The following is a 19915-nucleotide window of genomic DNA, read 5'->3' on the forward strand; positions in this document are numbered from 1 at the left end:
GTATTTTAATGGAGGATGGTAAATGCCTGGTACATGCCTGGGGGTGGTGGAGGCAGGGCAGGTACATGCTGGGCATTTAAGAGGCTTTTAGACATGCACAGTCGGGGAATGGAGGGATATGGATCACATGCAGACAGAGGAGATTAGTTTAACTAGGGTAGACAAAAATGCTGGAGAAACCCAGCGGGTGAGACAGCATTGATGGACAGAAGGAATAGGCAACGTTTCGGGTCGAGACGGCATCATGTTCAGCACGGACGTTGTGGGCTGAATGGCCTTTTCCTGTGCTGTTCCATGTTTAGCTTTGTTTCAAATGTCTGTATGAGCCCGTAATGCCAATGGTGCTCTTGGAGCATTCTGCTCTCTGGAAATAAGTGATTACTCAGCCAAACCAGCTGGTTCTGCCTCGCCACCAATTCTAAAACGAGTATTTCAGCTGAAACTTTCACTCCATTTCTGTCATCAGGAACGTTAAAGACAGAAGGTTGGAATTTATATGTTGGCACCAGCTGACATTTGATCAAATGATCCAACCCAGTTCCATTTGCTTCCTGCTCTGGAGGCTGGCCCCCTTAATTCAGTCACAAAAGCCACTAGAGACCTTATAACCAGAGACATTCTCCACTCTAAACTACAGCAAACTCAAACAGTTGTGAATTATCCAGATTGTCCTTTGCCATTATGTTATTAATTATTCATTGAAAGCCTTGATTTTTTTTTATTGAATCAGCGAGAAAATCTATCCTGTGATAGTTTTAACAAAGAAATTATTAAAATTCATTTTAACGAACACAAAACACAAAGATTGTTCTTTGTAAAAAAAACAGAAAGTGCTGGGAATATTCAGCAGGTCAGGCAGCATCTGTGGAGAAATGTTGCTGTTTCGAGTTGTGACCTGAAGCTCCCTGATGCAAGATTATTTCCTGATACATAAGCTCTGCTCCTACAGGTTCTGTTCCAGATGTGCAATGTAAATCCATCCTCTGTTTTTCCTGAAACTTGAACATGAGATGCGTTAAGAATATTAACTTTCAAAAGTAAAGTGCTTGTGTTGCCATGGTGAGCTGTCGTTTATATCTTTGTTACTGATTTATGTTGCAGCCCTTGGCCTCGTTTTACATTGAGAGTTTGTTCAGCCGACTGCCTCAGGAGGTGACGTTCAGCTCCGCTCTGCCTGGCTGTAACACAGTGGAGCCACAAGGACTTGCCACCTGCGTGGTCACCTGACAGGTACATGCGATGAGCACTCACCTGGAAATGTCTTTTTAATGTTTTACCGCAGGCAAGACATCGCCTGAGGCAACACCCAGATGTGGGCAGATGTGGGCAGATGATGATCTGCAGTGTGAGCCATGTCACTTAGTGATGGCCCAGCGAGCTATAGATGCATTGTGATGTGAGTGAGGGAAAGCCTTTTAAAGCCCTTGTTACTCTTCCATGTATAGAGCCCGGATGGAGACACAGGAAATGTGACATTATGTGCCTGTAGGAGTCATAAATAAATCTGTAATTCAGCTCCATCAGTGTAGGTGAAGGTAATATCTTGCGGAAACATTCACAGAACTGTCAGCTTCACTTTGGCTATGTTGAGTTTAGTTTATTGTCACGTGTACCGAGGTACAGTGAAAAGCTCTGGTGCCTGTTAGACAGTTTAGTTGAACCTGTTCTGTTTGTGTCTCTCATTGAAAGATGGGTCCAAAAAGGTCTGTGCTTCTACTGATGTTAACTCAGCGGGTCAGGCAGCATCTGTGGAGAACATGGATAGGTGACGTTTCACAGAGTGCTGGAGTAACTCAGTGGGTCAGGCAGCATCTGTGGAGAACATGGATAGGTAATGTTTCACAGAATGCTGGAGTAACTCAGCGGGTCAGGCAGCATCTGTGGAGAACATGGATAGGTGACGTTTCGGGTCGGGACCCTTCACCAGACTACAGTTTCTCCAGAGATGCTGCCTGACCCGCTGAGTTACTCCAGTACTTTGTGTCCTTTTTTGAACATCAACATCTGCAGTTCGTGGTTTCTACCATCAACAAATAGAGTGTGTCGTTCAGCAAAGGGCCACTCTGGTGGAGCAAGAGGGGGCTAGCCCAGGGTAACGGCCTGTCCAACATGGCCTGACTGCACCAAGCTGCCCAGTGACGTGACATTGATCCTTTCATGGTGACCTCCCAATGACCCTCATAATGGGAAACATCCAGATCACTGTGTTGGCCATGTGGTCATCCATGATGTGACCATCTATAGTGTGACCATGTATAGTGTGACCATCTATAGTGTGACCATCTATAGTGTGACCATCTATAGTGTGACCATCTATAGTGTGACCATCTATAGTGTGACCATCTATAGTGTGACCATCTATAGTGTGACCATCTATAGTGTGACCATCTATAGTGTGACCATCTATAGTGTGACCATCTATAGTGTGACCATCTATAGTGTGACCATCTATAGTGTGACCATCTATAGTGTGACCATCTATAATGTGACCATCTATAGTGTGACCATCTATAGTGTGACTATAGTGTGACCATCTATAGTGTGACCATCTATAGTGTGACTATAGTGTGACCATCTATAGTGTGACCATCTATAGTGTGACCATCTATAGTGTGACCATCTATAGTGTGACCATCTATAGTGTGACCATCTATAGTGTGACCATCTATAATGTGACCATCTATAATGTGACCATCTATAATGTGACCATCTATAGTGTGACCATCTATAGTGTGACCATCTATAGTGTGACCATCTATAGTGTGACCATCTATAGTGTGACCATCTATAGTGTGACCATCTATAAGTGTGACCATCTATAATGTGACCATCTATAGTGTGACCATCTATAATGTGACCATCTATAGTGTGACCATCTATAATGTGACCATCTATAGTGTGACCATCTATAGTGTGACCATCTATAGTGTGACCATCTATAGTGTGACCATCTATAGTGTGACCATCTATAGTGTGACCATCTATAGTGTGACCATCTATAGTGTGACCATCTATAGTGTGACCATCTATAGTGTGACCATCTATAGTGTGACCATCTATAGTGTGACCATCTATAGTGTGACCATCTATAATGTGACCATCTATAGTGTGACCATCTATAGTGTGACCATCTATAGTGTGACCATCTATAGTGTGACCATCTATAGTGTGACCATCTATAGTGTGACCATCTATAATGTGACCATCTATAATGTGACCATCTATAATGTGACCATCTATAGTGTGACCATCTATAATGTGACCATCTATAATGTGACCATCTATAGTGTGACCATCTATAGTGTGACCATCTATAGTGTGACCATCTATAATGTGACCATCTATAGTGTGACCATCTATAATGTGACCATCTATAGTGTGACCATCTATAATGTGACCATCTATAGTGTGACCATCTATAGTGTGACCATCTATAGTGTGACCATCTATAGTGTGACCATCTATAGTGTGACCATCTATAATGTGACCATCTATAGTGTGACCATCTATAGTGTGACCATCTATAGTGTGACCATCTATAGTATGACCATCTATAGTGTGACCATCCATTCATTGAGCCTCCTCCTGAAGGTGCAGTTTCACCAAGATTCTTATTGCTTTGACTCTGTTACCTGCCAGCTGGTCTTGCCTTGGCCTCTCCTGGGGATCATTTATATCAACGGTCACTTTACATACGTCTTCTTTCTGACACCAACTAAGGTTGAAATGTACGTGATTCATTCTCCTCACAGGCCGTCACAGCTACTGGACCCGAAACGTCGCCCATTCCTTCTCTCCATTGATGCTGCCTCAGCCGCTAAGTTACTCCAACACTTTGTGTCTACCTTCGAATTTACCAGCATCTGCAGTTCTTTCTTACACAGTGAATAACAATAGACAATAGGTGCAGGAGTAGGCCATTCGGCCCTTCGAGCCAGCACCACCATTCAATGTGATCATAGCTGATCATCCCCAATCACTACCCCGTTCCTGAATTTTCCCCATATCCCCTGACTCCACTACCTTTAAGAGCCCCATCTAGCTCTCTTTTGAAAGTATCCAGAGAACCGGCCTCCACCGCCCTCTCAGGCAGAGAATTCCACAGACTCACAACTCTCTGTGAGAAATGAACGGCCTCACTACCTGAACACGACAACACACAAATAAACCACGACCCAGTTGACAAGAGGATTGGACAATGGCAAATAATGAGCCTCTTTTCAAGAATGGCTGCAGGGAAAATGCTGGGAACTATAGGTGTGTGAACTTAACATCTGTAGTTGGTAAATTACTGGAGAGTATTCTGAGGGAGAGGATATACAGGCATTTGGGTGGGCAAGGGCTGATTAGGGACAGTCAGCATGGTTTTGTGCGTGGGAGGTCGTGTCTCACAAATCTGATTGAGTTTTTGAAGACGTGAGCAAAAAGGTCGATGATGGCAGAACCGTAGATGTTGTGTACATGGACTTCAGTAAAGCATTCGACAAGGTTCCGCATGGTAGACTGCATTAGAAGGTTAGATCGCATGTGATCCAAGGAAAGATAGCTGAATGGATAGAAAATTGGCTCCATGGAAGGAAGCAGAGGGTGATGGTGGAAGGTTGCTTCTCGGACTGGAGGCCTGTAACTAGTGGTGTGCCTCAGGGTTCGGTGCTGGGCCCGTTACTGTTTGTCATCTACATCAATGATTTGGATGAGAACATACAGGGCAGGATTAGCAAGTTTGCTGATGATACAAAAGTGAGTGGTTTTGCAGAAAGTGAAGACGGTTGTGAACGATTGCAGCAGGATCTGGATCGATTGGCCAGATGGGCAGAGGAATGGTTGATGGAATTTAATGCGGAGAATTGTGAGTTGTTGCGTTTTGGGACGACGAAGAAATGTTTGTCTGTATGAGTTTGTACGTTCTCCCCGTGACCTGCGTGGGTTTTCTCTGAGATCTTCGGTTTACTCCCACACTCCAAAGTTGTAGAGGTTTGTGGGTTAATTGGCTTGGTTAATGTAAACATTGTCCCTAGTGGGTGTAGGATAGTGTTAATGTGTGGGGATCGCTTGTTGGCGCAGACCCAGTGGGCTGAAGGGCCTGATTCCATACTGTATCTCTAAACTGAACAAGGGCAGGACCTACACAGTGAATGGTCGGCCTCTGGGTAGTGTTGTAGAGCAGAGGGATCTAGGAGTACAGATGCATGGTTCCATGAAGGTCGAGTCGCAGGTGGATAAGGTGGTCAAAAAGACCTTCATCAGTCAGAGTATTGAGTCTAGAAGTTGGGAGGTCATGTTGCAGTTGTATAAGATGTTGGTGAGACCGCATTTAGAATATTGTGTTCAGTTCTGGGCACCGTGTTATGGGAAAGATATTATCAAGCTTGAAAGGGTTCAGAGAAGATTGATGTTGCCAGGACTAGAGGGTGTGAGCTATAGGGAGAGGTTGAGTCGGCTGGGTCTCTATTCCATGGAGTGCGTGAGCTATAGGGAGAGGTTGAGTAGGCTGGGTCTCTATTCAGATTCAGATTCAGATCAGATTCAGATTCAATTTAATTGTCATTGTCAGTGTACAGTACAGAGACAACGAAATGCATATTCCATGAAGTGCATGAGGATGAGGTGTATAAGAGGTGTATAAAATAGTAAGATTAAACGAGAATTTACCAGTTTGAAGTTTGATCTGTATTTTATGAGGAGTTACGATGAGGGATTACGTGAAGAACCCGTTCAGCACGCATGCGCGGCATACTTCAAAGCAGCGGTGTGGAATCACAGACAGACACAGTTATTAAAGTAAACATAGTAAAGATAAGGAGACATCAGTTTATGAATTTGACCCATATTATTGAGGGTGGGAGCGGAGGGCACGTAATCCCTCATCGGGGGCTTACGCTCCTCCGTGGAGTCGAGCGGGGGCAGGTCTGTTCAGGCGGCTGTCTTTCCTCCCGTGGAAAGACGTCCCGTACGATAAGTCGGAGCCACCGGCCGGACGCCTCTTCCGTGGCGTTACTTCCAGCCCGCTGCTCGGGCGCTAGCGGGGCCGGGCTCGGCACGGTGTCGGGATATCGGAGTGCCGGGTAAGCGGTCCTACCGCATTGATGTTGCCCTCCCCCCCCCCCCCCCCCCCCCCCCCCTCAGATGGAACGCTCCTCCGTGGAGTCGAGCGGGGGCAGGTCTGTTCTAGAGCCTTTCTTCTCTGCCGGACAGCAGAAGGCTCCCTGTGAAATAAAAACCCGACGTCAGCTTAACTGACGGTCCGTTCTTTCACTTCCGTAGCGGGAGCGCCCGACTCCCGCTGCGCCGCTGTTGCGCTGCTGAACGTAATGCCGTGCATGCGTGCTGAGCGGGTTCTTCACGGAATCACTCACGTGACTCCGAAGTAAAATCACGTATTTAGAGGTGTATAAAATCATGAGAGGAATAGATCGGGTTGATGCACAGACTCTTTTACCCAGAGTAGGGGAATCGAGGACCAGAGGACATAGGTTTAAGGCGATGGTGAAAAGATTTAATAGGAATCCAAGGGGCAAGTTTTTCACACAAAGGGTGGTGGGTGTATGGACCAAGCGCAGGCAAGTGGGACTAGTGTAGCTGGGACAATGTTGACCGGTATGGGCTAGTTGGGCCGAAGGGCCTGTTTCCATGCTGTATCACTCTGTGACTAGTGTAGCTGGGACATTGTTGACCGGTATGGGCTAGTTGGGCCGAAGGGTCTGTTTCCACACTGTATCACTCTCGGACTCTAGGACAAGTCAGTATTGCTTAGTTGGCAACAAAATGTAGGTAAAAGAATGAGATAAAATCTAGTTTGTGTTGCATGCGCAAGGCAACACCTGCGCCGGTAAAAACCGGTTGTAATGAGGCCAAATTGTTCTTGCGTCAGAGATGTAGCAAAACAAACAATAAAGTCAGAAACCGCTGGAAACATTCAGCCGATTCAGCCACATCTGTGGGGAGAGAAACTGAGTTAATGTCTCAGGTCAAAGCACCAGAACTGGGAACAACTGAAAATAATTCTGCTGTTAGTTGGCGAGAGGGTGGGAGAGAGACAGGGAAATATTGCAGCTCTGTCCAGCATATCGCAGTTGCTACCTGTCCAGTTCCCCACAACCCCCCTCCCTCACCCCCCCCCCCCCCCAGTTCCCCACAACCCCCCTCCCACTCATTACTTCCCCAGCCCCCCCCCCCTCTAGTTTCCCAGCCCCCCCCCCTTTAGGATAGGTGACGATTTAGATCGGAACCTTCAGACTTTACCCAGAGGATCTTTGACCAGAAGCCTTGAGACTGTTTCTCTCCCCACAGATGCTGCCTGACCCCGCTGAGTGAAACGTCACCTATCCATGTTCTCCACAGATGCTGCCTGACTCACTGAGTGTTTCCTGCATTTTTTATTTTCATTTCCAATTTCTGTAACCCACAGCTTTTTGACAGTCAAGAGTAAATCATTCCTTATCCAAGCACATTTAGCATTAAAGGTGAATCTGAAATGAAACATATTCTCGAACGGAAGGATGAGACAGAATAGTGATCAATATTCTCTAAGGCTTGTGGTAAACAATGACAATGATATATTGTTCCACTGGAACATGTTAAAGAAACCCACAGTGGGCAGAATGAACGGAGAAGATGATTTTTTGAACATATTCCCACCTGGGTTCACATTCATTCTGCTGCAAAGATAACTGCATAAGTGCCATCAACAATATTCATGTCACCTACATAATTGATCATTTTCCTGGACGTACTTTGGCTGCATTCCTGTTGAACATTATAATTTATGATCTTTGGATCATCTTCAAACCAAGTGGAGAAACACCATAAATATATCAGCCTCAGCACTGTTGACCCTGAGAGTTCACTGAGTGAAGGTTGGCTGCCGTTCTCACCATTCCTAGCTCCTATTTGCATGGAATAGAGTTATCCACGGATTATACTCTGGAAGGACAGTGTGTGTAGTACGTAACAAGCAGGACAGGCAGCATCTCTGGAGAGAAGGAATGGGTGACGTTTCGAGTCGAGGCCCTTCTTCAGACTGGTTACGGAGAAGGGAAACTAGAGATACAGATGGTGATGTGGAGAGATAAAGAATAATGAATGAATGATATGCAAAAAAGTAACGGAAACAGGCCATTTGTAAGCTGAAAACGAGCAGCTGGTGTGACTTGGGTGGGGGAGGGATAGAGAGAGAGGGAATGCCGGGGCTACCTGTAGTGAGATAAATCAATATTCATACCACTGGGCTGTAAGCTGCCCAAACGAAATATGAGATGCTGTTCATCCAATTGTTGTTTACCCTCACTCTGACAATGGAGGAGACTGAGGACAGAAAGGTCTTTGTGGGAATGGGAATGAGAATTACAGTAGAACGTACACAGGTTATACACAAGGTTCTGTGGGTTCTGTGGGGATGAGGACAGTGTGTGTGGAGCGGACACAGGTTACACTGTGGGGTTGAGGACAGTGTGTGTGGAGCGGACACAGGTTACACTGTGGGGTTGAGGACAGTGTGTGTGGAGTGGACACAGGTTACACTGTGGGGTTGAGGACAGTGTGTGTGGGGCACCAACAGGTTACACTGTGGGGTTGAGGACAGTGTGTGTGGAGTGGACACAGGTTACACTGTGGGGTTGAGGACAGTGTGTGTGGGGCACCAACAGGTTACACTGTGGGGTTGAGGACAGTGTGTGTGGAGTGGACACAGGTTACACTGTGGGGATGAGGACAGTGTGTGTGGAGTGGACACAGGTTACACTGTGGGGATGAGGACGGTGTGTGTGGAGTGGACACAGGTTACACTGTGGGGTTGAGGACAGTGTGTGTGGGGCACCAACAGGTTACACTGTGGGGTTGAGGACAGTGTGTGTGGAGCGGACACAGATTGGTTGAGTTTAGTTTATTGTCACATGTACCGAGGTTTTAGTTGCGTGCTATCCAGTCAGTGGAAAGACTACATGTGATTACAATCGAGCTGTCACAATGTACAGATACAGGATAAAGGGAATAACGTTTAGTAGTTGGGAGGTGAGGACCGCTCTCCAGTTGATGCTGGTTCTGTTGCCTGATAACAGCTGGGAAGAAACTCCCTGAATCTGGAGGTGTGCATTGGTTTTCACACTTCTGTACCTCTTGCCTGATGGGAGAGGGGAGAAGAGGGAGTGACCAGGGTGAGACTGGTCACTGATGATGTTGCTGACCTTGCCGAGGCAGCGTGAGGTGTAGATGGAGTCATTGGAAGGGAGGTTGGTTTGTGTGACGGTCTGGGCTGTGATTTCTTGTCTTGGTTGGAGCGGTTCCCAAACCGTGTCGTGATGCATCCCGATAAAATGCTGTCTACGGCGCACCCTTTGTGATTGTTGTTGGGGACATGTTGAACTTCCTAAACCTTGTAAGGAAGTAGAGGGTACACAAAAATGCTGGAGAAACTCAGCGGGTGCAGCAGCATCTATGGAGCGAAGGAAATAGGCAACGTTTCGGGCCGAAACCCTTCTCAGGAAGTAGAGTCGTTGCTGTGCTTTCTTGGCCATGGCTTTGATATGTCTGGTCCAGGACAAGTTGCCGGTGATATTTACTAGGATCTGGGATCTTTCAGCCATCTCTAGATGATACAGTGAGGTAGGGTGATGTCTGTGGCAGATCTACTGGTTGATTGGTTCTGTGAAGAAGGACGATGTCCATGGAAAACAATCCAATAGTTTGGGGACAAGTTTGGAATTAAATAAAGGGACAAAATACCGGAGATAAACAGCATGTTGTGGAGTGCCGTGATGGAGGGGACATCTCACCTGTTCTGGCCATGTCAGATGCTGCCCAACTATTGTCCCTGTTAGTCCACGTTTCATTGATCGGCTCTGATCGGTGTTAACATTTTACACGAGGGACGGGGAATTCAAATCCGTTCATTACATTATTTGCAGAGAAACGTTAGTGAAATTATCAAGATGGTTTAAAATCCCAGTAATTCCTGCTGTGGGAGGGGCTGATGTGACCGGTGTGTGTAGATGGGAATCTCACTGCTGTGGGGAGTTGTTAGACAGGACGTTGTCTTGTGTCGGGCTGAGAATGATCCAGGCAGCCCCCTGATACTAACATGGTCCCCACCAGCGACCCCCTGATACTAACATGGGCCCCCTGATACTAACATGGGCCCCCTGATACTAACGTGGGCCCCCTGATACTAACGTGGGCCCCACCAGTGGCCGGAGGTCCCGGCTCTGTGGAGATGGTCATCATTGCCACCGGTGATCATCGATCTTGCTTTGTTATTGTCAGCGGTAAGTGTAGGAGTAAAGAGGTCGTTCTGCAGTTGTACAGGGCCCTGGTGAGACCACATCTGCAGTTGTACAGGGCCCTGGTGAGACCACACCTGCAGTTGTACAGGGCCCTGGTGAGACCACACCTGCAGTTGTACAGGGCCCTGGTGAGACCACATCTGCAGTTGTACAGGGCCCTGGTGAGACCACACCTGCAGTTGTACAGGGCCCTGGTGAGACCACATCTGCAGTTGTACAGGGCCCTGGTGAGACCACACCTGCAGTTGTACAGGGCCCTGGTGAGACCACACCTGCAGTTGTACAGGGCCCTGGTGAGACCACATCTGCAGTATTGTGTGCAGTTTTGGTCTCCTAATTTGAGGAAGGACATTCTTGCTATTGAGGCATTGCAGCGAAGGTTCATGAGGTTTATCCCCGGGATGGCGGGACTGTCATATGAGACTGGGCTTGTGTTCACTAGAATACAAGGATGAGAGGGTATCTTATAGAAACATATAAAATTATAAAAGGCCTGGACAAGCTAGATGCAGAATTTTTTTTCCCAATGATGGGGGAGTCCAGAACCAGGGGCCACAGTCTAAGAACAAAGGGGAAGCCATTTAAAACTGATGAGAATAAACTTTTTCAGGCAGAAAGTTGTGAATTTGTGGAATTCTCTGCCACTGAAGGCAGTGGTGGCCTATTCACTGTTAGATAGAGCTCCATGGGCTAGTGGAATCGAGGGATATGGGGAGAAGGCAGGCACGGGTTACTGATTGTGGATGATCAGCCATGATCACAATTAATGGCGGTGCTGGCTCGAAGGGCCGAATGGCCTCCTCCTGCACCTATTGTCTATGTTTCTATGTATCTTCTACCAACAGGAAAGGGGAGAAGGCAGAATAACGGGTGTGTGAATTGTCCTTGATGATGCTGGCTGCTAAATGACCCTGGATTGGGCTGGCATTGCCAAGAGGATCCCTATCTGGAACTGAAATGATGATATCGCCGTCTATTACTGCGGTATCCATTAGAGTTGTTGTAATGATGTGTGAGTCCTACACGTCTGCCTAAGGAAATATGTTATTAAATCTAATGGTATTATAGCCAGTTGAGACCTATAATCTCATATTCTGCTTTAATGCCTTGGAAATAAGAATTAAAATGAGTAGAATTAAATTAATTTTGCAATTAACATTTCAGCTCGCAGTCTTTATACAGTAAACCTGCAGAAATATGACCTTTGCTTTATTTATAATAAATGTTACATTCCAACATGTTTTCATTACATTTTAAAACCACATAGTTAGATATGAAAATTAAATACAGAATTTATATTACACATAGGCATTATTCCACTCTAAATTATTCTGCGGTGATTCTTCACACTGATTGTGTTCTTTCAAATGTTTAACATTGCTGAGTGTCTAAAGCATCCACCATGGTGCAGCAGTTACTGGTGAGACCACAGTGTCTAAAGCATCCACCATGATGCAGCTGCACCAGTCCAGTCATTAGTGAGACCACAGTGTCTAAAGCATCCACCATGATGCATCTGGCTCACATTGAATTCAGCACTGGTGCATTATAAACCAGCAACATTACACATTGAATTCAGCACTGGTGCATTATAAACCAGCAACATTACACATTGAATTCAGCACTGGTGCATTATAAACCAGCAACATTACACATTGAATTCAGCACTGGTGCATTATAAACCAGCAACATTACACATTGAATTCAGCACTGGTGCATTATAAACCAGCAACATTACACATTGAATTCAGCACTGGTGCATTATAAACCATTATATTCAGCACTGGTGCATTATAAACCAGCAACATTACACATTGAATTCAGCACTGGTGCATTATAAACCAGCAACATTATACATTGAGTCAATAAACTGCAGGTGCCATGAATTTGGAAATAAAAATGATAAATGTGGGGAATGGTCAGCAACATTATTCTCATCGAGCGTCATATAATCACAGGGTGATACAGTGTGGAAACAGGCCCTTCGGCCCAACTCGCCCACACTGGTCAACATGTGTAGCTCACCAGACCCACCTGCCCATGTTTGGTCCATATCCCTCCAAACCTGTCCTATCCATGTACCTGTCTAACTGTTTCTTAAATGTTGGGATAGTCCCAGCCTCAACTACCTCCTCCGACAACCTGTTCCATACACCCACCACCCTCTGTATGAAAATGTTACCCCTCAGATTCCTATTGAATCTTTTCCCTTTCACCTCAAACTTATGTCCTTTGGTCCTCGATTCACGTACTCTGGGCAAGAGACTCTGTGCGTCTACTCGATATATTCCTCTCATGATATTATACACCTTGTCTTCCTGCAGCAGATGCTGCCTGACCTGCTGAGTACCCCAGTGTTTCTCTTGTTCTGATAATAAATATCATGGTAGACAAAATGCTGGAGTAAGTCAGTGGGATAAATATCAGGTGTTATTTGAGAGTCTACTGATGAGGGACATGGAAATATTGTGTGCCTTGATACAATACAAACTAACAAGCAACAAACAGCTAGCAGCAAATGTTTCCACAGCCTTTTAGAATCAGAATTGAGAAGATCTGCTGCAGTGGTTTTTCTGGATGGAGATGTGAACTGCTCAGGCAGTTACAGTATTTCACTGCAGTCCTTGTGACTGCACTAAAACAAGCAGCAGTAAAACCCCAGGCAACAACAAACTCTCTCGTTCTGTGTCAACGTGCAGTTTGCATCAGGGAGCACACTTTTGGAATTATATTTTTAAAACAAATATGAGCTTGCTGAGGTGGGAAAGGACAATTGTAGTCATGTTAGGCATTTAATGCCGTGGTTTTCATTGCTGGAGGAACATAATTAATGTCTTTGTGTTGAGATAAATCTGAAATTATAAGGGTCATACATCTGATTCTACTAAATTCTGCATTCACAAATATATTTGTGTAAATGTCATGTGTTATTGCACCTTTGAGCGTTTGATCTTTGGTTTTGTGTATAAAAGAGAATCTTGTATATTCATAACAGTCGACTTGCTTCATACGTACATGAGGATTGTGAGTCTTTGGAGGGCATGTTAAAATACTTCACATGTAGAGGTTGACAAGAAGTAGCGAGGGGGAGGTTCCCCTTGGTGATGGGGTGCAGATTTGAGGTTGCCCTCAGATCAGCCGTGATCCTACTGATGGAACTCGAGTTCCCAGCTCCGGCTCCTGTTATATTCACACCTTCATTCTCACTGCTTCAGTTTTATTTAGCTTCCTTCCAAAGTTTCAGTTTTGTTCTTCAAAGGATTTTTCCCTGATATTCCAACACTTTTATTTGAAACAGATGAGTAAATATTGCGGAGGTTTCCTGAAATCATGTCCTTGATTAAACCTTTTCAATCTTGAAAATGTGTTTCACTTTTCGCATTATTTCTAATACTCAAATGTTACGAAATGGATTTTGGTGAATTAATGTCATAGATTAGAAAGTTATTTATAGTAAATAAGGCTTAAGATATTGCAAATGCTGTAACGCTTGTGGCAACAACGGCAAATAGTAAATTAAATTTAAATAGTGAAATATGAGGCGCTTAATTTTATTTAGAAGAATATTTATGCCTTGGCAGATAAGAAATTGGGTTAAAGAATAACATGATCTCAAATATTAGACTATAACTCAATAAAAAGTAACAACACAGCAAGGCATGGAAATTCATTTTTTTTAAGTATTAAGTGAAATGCTGGGGAGACAGTGGGTGAGGCAGCATCTATGGAGAGAAGGAATAGGTGACGTTTCGGGTCGAGACCCTTCCTCAGACTGCAGTGGTTGTGAATCTTTAGAACCTCACTTGGACCACACTTGGAGAGCACATACATATTTATTGCCTCTACATTATGGAAAATATTGAAGAGCATGAGAATATTGCAGAAAATGTAGGCATTTGTGTTGTTAGAGTTCTCTGAAAAGAAAACTGAGGAGAGTTGTAGAAATGTTTTAAATGAAAGAGAGATGGGGTTGAGGAGGGTGAGGGGCAGTTCCACATGTAACTGTGTCAAGGCCACATGAACAGAGAGATGCTGTATATAGGCAGGCACTGGGAACTAAACTGCCAGGTTTAGCAAATGGGAACAAGGTGCGGCAGAAACTCAGAGCCAATGGAATAGATCCTAGTCCTTTGCAAGTGGTTTATTGTGTGGTTATATATAACCTCCTGAACCTGTGGTGCTGGGTGGTTGCTCAATTGAGGAATTGGATTGGTATCAGTAATCCTACTTCATTTGAAATAAAAGTTTCAATATAGCAGTTCCTCATCAAATTGTTTTTTTAAGCTAATTAAAGTTTTGATGTAAAATGTGCCACTGATGGCAGCTGGACATAAATAAATTGTAGCTAAGGTCAGATGGAATAGGAGCAGAATCAGGCCATTCGGCCCATCAAGCCTACTGTGCCATTCAATCATGGCTGATCTATCTCTCCTTCCTAATCCCCAATGTTGTAATGTTGAAACCAAAGTCAACCCCATCAACAACAAAAGATGATAACTAGGTCATCCATTCCTGGTGACTTGGACAAAATATTGGTCATTAAATGTCTACAAAAGCAACACACTTCAAATGCTGAAAACGGGCGGAATTTGAGGAGACAAAAGCTAATTGAGGAAATGTCCCGGATTTTGCGTTTCATCCCAGATGCAGTTTTATGTTCAACGTTGGTGATGGTAGAAGGTTCAGAGGCAGGTTCACGTCACAAACAGACAGTAGGTTATGGGCAACAGGTACACGGCACTAAACTTTCATGTTATGGTGAAACTTAGAGAGTAAAGTGTGTCAGAATGTGTTTGTTCTCACTGTGGTGCAGGAGACGGATTGTCGGCACATTAAAGATGAAGTGTGGATGGATGTTGATGCCATTTATAGCTAGGACTGCGTGCAGGATGAGTTGGGGAACAGAATGTCCCAGAAACAGGAGTTGTGCACCACCAGCAGCACCAGCAGCAGCAGGGCAGAATATTCACAGCTTCACCATTTAAGGTCACAGTTGTTTACTGAATCCCATCCCAGTTCCACACACATCATGCACATTTCACGTATGGAAATATCTGCAACAATTAGAGATTTTAAAATGTCAGTTGCAATTTTCTTCAATGAAAATCACAAATAGTCAGGGCCATCTGGTCACAATATGATTTAGCATTTTGCAGCAGAATCCATCTGCTCTTTGGCAAGCGAGCTACAATAATGTTTCCTTATCCAATTCACAAAAAGGAATGTGAACGAAAGTGCAGCCCAATCATTCACATACAATTTGATTCAAAACCATTTGTCCCATTGGTTCCTCATCTCAGTATTATAAATGACATTTTATTCAAATTGCAGATTTTTAATAACTTAAAGGCTGATTTTGCCAAACTGCTCTATGTTTCAAAATGCCAGGTCTTAATCTTTTTAGAATTGCAGTGCTAATCTTTTGTATTTCTGCACAATTTATGTCCTGTGGGTCCACTCTCTGTCTCCCTCCACTCCGTCTCTCATTTGTAGTTGTATTATACAACCAGCTGGAGAGAAATCTCATGGTAAACATTATGTATAGCTGGTGTAATGAATGAGATGGTTACATCTTGGCCATCTTGCTGATCTAGGCCTGACTGCTATTTGTTGTTTGCAGCCACTGTGTTTTTCTAAAGAATATTTTGACAGATGTGCTGAGGTGAAATCTGTTGGATAAAATGTCAGTGCAGCCCGCAACTTCTCCACAGAGGCTGTGATTCACATCCTGACCTGATGCCATCAGTAAACTGAGCAGGTACAGTGAATCAGAACGCTGAGGTTTCAGTGGCTATTCCCAAACCCAGCTGATTGCTGCTCACTCCTCATCTCCAGGAGATCACTTTTGTTTATTTTCAACAAAAAGCAGCTTCAGAATGTGTCCTCAGAGGTCAAGGTTCATTCTGACCGGCTGAATGGATGCTCACTTCAGTATTAAAGTGAATCATGTGTGTCTTGTCTCCATGACAAGCTGTTCACTCGCATCAAGCCCTTAATCACCAAGAGAATGACCTCCACAGAGCTGAGCATTCTGACACAGTGCAGATGAAATGGTTTCTCTGTCAAGTCCAAAGCAGACAGGTGAATGAATCTCCCGTCTCTAAGAAATGACAATCACAAATTGCCCCCATTGTCACGACCCTAACCCTGACCCTGACCCTGACCCTCACCCTCACCCTGACCCTGACCCTGACCCTGACCCTGACCCTCACCCTAACCCTAACCCTACCCTCACCCTAACCCTCACCCTCACCCTGACCCTAACCCTAACCCTAACCCTAACCCTAACCCTGACCCTCACCCTCACCCTAACCCTAACCCTGACCCTGCAGCAACATCACAAGGGGAGACCAGTCCAAACCCATTAGCCGACACTTCCAGCAACACGGGACCCAGTCCCTGGAGATCATGGGCCTAGAAACAAACATAAATTGGTCAAGCGGGTGTAGGAAGAGAGCAGAGAGGATGTGGATGGATGTGTTACAGACGCGAGAACCTAATGGCCTTAATCTAGCATAAACCCCAACCTAGATGGACCCTGACTGTTGACCTACAGAGGGCAGGTGTAAAGGTGAGTAGATTTGGACGAGGGTGACGAGACTGTGGGCCAGAACCAAGTGGCAGTACATGGTGAGAAGGAATCTCTGGGTGGACATCACTGAGCACCAGAGGGCATTTTGTCCCACTGTCCGATCAATGAAACCCTGACCCTAAGGTCTGGGGATGAGAGAGAGCCAGGCAGGGCCGGCCTTAGGGGGTGCGGGGCCCAATTGGGAACAATCGGTCAAATCGGCTTAAGGCCGGCCCTGGAGCCAGGACCCACTAGGTACTGAGGACTTTTCATCATTTCTTGGCCCAAGATACATTTTTTTAAACTTGACCAATTTTTGATGAATCAGCAGAAACCTTCATTCCCAACATTCCCAAATCTTAATTTCCCGACTCAAGGGAATTCTAAAGGGCTGATAAACCACCAAATGAAAGAGAAAGACAGAGAAACTACATAAGTGTCACAAAACGTGTGAAGGATTAGTGGATTAGCTGAATGATCAGAGTGGAGGGGCCGCATGTTAGATCATTGACACACTGCAAGCTGCAGGACAGTGGCATTAATATTGCTGCATTGACAGGCAGCTAGAGGCTGCAGGTTGCATGTTGTAGATTGTCTGTCTGAGCTCCACGATCCATAGAATCATTCATTGGCTGGCTCGCTAACCCAGCGCGTGTGGGAGTTTGGCCACCACCCCTGGTCTCCGGCAGTGGACGGATGCTGGACGACTGGTCAATGGGCAGAGGGCAGAGGTCAGTCACACCACCTGGGGTGCTGGTCGGGTCTCCGCAGAGTGATGTGTCTCCATGTCGGCTCGCTGTTTGACATGGAGTATTAGACAATAGACAATAGGTGCGGAAGTAGCAAGAATGTCCTTCCTCAAATTAGGGAACAAAAACTGTACACAATACTCCAGGTGTGGTCTCACTAGGGCCGTGTACAACTGCAGAAGGACCACTTTGCTCCTATATTCAACTCCTCTTGTTATAAAGGCCAACATGCCAAAAATGCACACAATACTCCAGGTGTGGTCTCACTAGGGCCCTGTACAACTGCAGAAGGACCACTTTGCTCCTATATTCAACTCCTCTTGTTATAAAGGCCAACATGCCAAAAATGCACACAATACTCCAGGTGTGGTCTCACTAGGGCCCTGTACAACTGCAGAAGGACCTCTCTGCTCCTATATTCAACTCCTTTTGTTATAAAGGCCAACATGCCATTCGCTTTCTTCACCGCCTGCTGTGCCTGCATGCTTACTTTTAGCTGGGGAGGTGGGGGTATATAGAGTATATATTGAGCCCACGGTGGGGAATATATAGTAAGCCCCCAATCTCACGGGGGGGGGGGGGGGGGGTATATAGAGTAATATATTGAGCCCACAGCACTGCCCCACCCAGGTGAAGAGTCGTGGCCTCATGAAGTGCAGTGACAGCCCTCTGCCACGATGTATTCTGTCAGTCTGACTCTAATGTAGTTTGGAGGAGAATGAAGAAATAAATCTGGAGTGATGGGAAGAGTCTGATTATATTTATGTAAATATGACCCAGTGAGAGGATCTCTCAACGTTGCCTTGTGCTTGATGTGCCTCAACGGATCAGCTTTACTACATTAGTGACTTTTATGGTCATGAAAGTGAAGGATAGTGTGAGTTTTAATGGGGCACATTTCAAAAGCAAGTACTCCCCAGTCACCCATCACCCACAGCCCCTGTGTTGAGGCCACGTTGTATTAAACTGTGATTTGTTCAGTAATTTCAACAGTGCTACAAATTCACCCAGACCACAGTATTTAAAAATGTGCAGTTGCGATGCTGAGGGTGTGTGGGGAAACTGGCATTGATGGTGTCTGCTGCAAAATGACATCGTTGCAAGATATGTAACTGAATCCCAATGTTACTGATCAATGAGATCCTGAGCTGTTTATTCTGTGTAAACTGGGTCCAATGTTTCCAAACAAACCACTATGTAGCCAATTAGAATCCCCTGTAGAACTCTGTAATGAACATCTGTCAGAAAAGTATTTGTAAGTCCCAGAAGGACATGGGTCCTTGCAAAACATCTGTGTAATGGGATGTAACGGGGATGTAACGAGGTGTAACAGGGGTGTAATGGGGGTGTAACGCGTGTAACGAGATGTAACAGGGGATGTAACGAGATGTAACGGGGGATGTAACGGGGATGTAACGGGGATGTAACGGGGATGTAACGAGATGTAACGGGGGATGTAACGGGGATGTAACGGGGATGTAACGGGGATGTAACGGGGATGTAACGGGATGTAACGGGGATGTAACGAGGTGCAACAGGGGATGTAACGGGGATGTAACGGGGATGTAACGGGGATGTAACGAGATGTAACGGGGATGTAACGAGGTGCAACAGGGGATGTAACGGGGATGTAACGGGGATGTAACGGGGATGTAACGAGATGTAACGGGGATGTAGCGGGGATGTAACGGGGATGTAACGGGGGATGTAGCGGGGATGTAACGGGGATGTAACGGGGATGTAACGGGGGTGTAACAATGATGTAACGAGATGTAACGGGGGTGTAACGGGATGTAACGAGATGTAGCGGGGTGTAACGGGGATGTAACGGCGATGTAACGGGGGTGTAACAATGATGTAACGAGATATAACGGTGCCCTTGTGGCCTCCAGGAGATAGTCCATGAATACATAGAGAGTTCAGAGCTCAGCAGTGTTTCAGCCCTCCCCTCTGTCCTGCCTGAAGCATTTTAACACCAGAATATTGAGCTGCCAGTCCTGCCGTCTCCTCACATGTAATTCCGTGGTTGTGGTAATCTGTAGTAAATGTGCAAATAATTACGATAATCGGTAATTCAGGGATTCACCACGGACCGCACCGCTCCTTTCCCAACACAGATGCTGCTCATTCCACTGAGTTCCTCCAGCAGATTGTTGTAGCTCCAGATTCCATCTTCTGCTGTCTCTCGAGTCTCCTGGCAATCCAGTGCTAATCTGTCCGTTTGTGGTGCCACTTGCATGGGAGTGAGTGCAGCTAATCCCATCAGCACGCCTGATATGCCACCCACCCCCCAGCCTGCCTCGACCCTCCCTACTGAT

At 45.5% G+C, this 19915-nt stretch overlaps 1 protein-coding gene across 2 annotated transcripts in view; it reads left to right on the top strand.

The window, feature by feature from the left end:
* LOC129707558 (disks large-associated protein 4-like) overlaps window positions 1-19915 on the top strand; it is a 206471-nt gene that overhangs the window by 57479 nt on the left and 129077 nt on the right. For both annotated transcript variants that reach the window (XM_055652698.1, XM_055652699.1), the window contains exon 2: window positions 1102-1230. The gene's annotated coding sequence lies outside the window, so the exon portion shown is untranslated. The remainder of the gene's footprint in view (window positions 1-1101; window positions 1231-19915) is intronic.

This window comes from Leucoraja erinacea, chromosome 21 (genome assembly GCF_028641065.1).
Source record: "Leucoraja erinacea ecotype New England chromosome 21, Leri_hhj_1, whole genome shotgun sequence".
NCBI lineage: Eukaryota > Metazoa > Chordata > Chondrichthyes > Rajiformes > Rajidae > Leucoraja > Leucoraja erinaceus.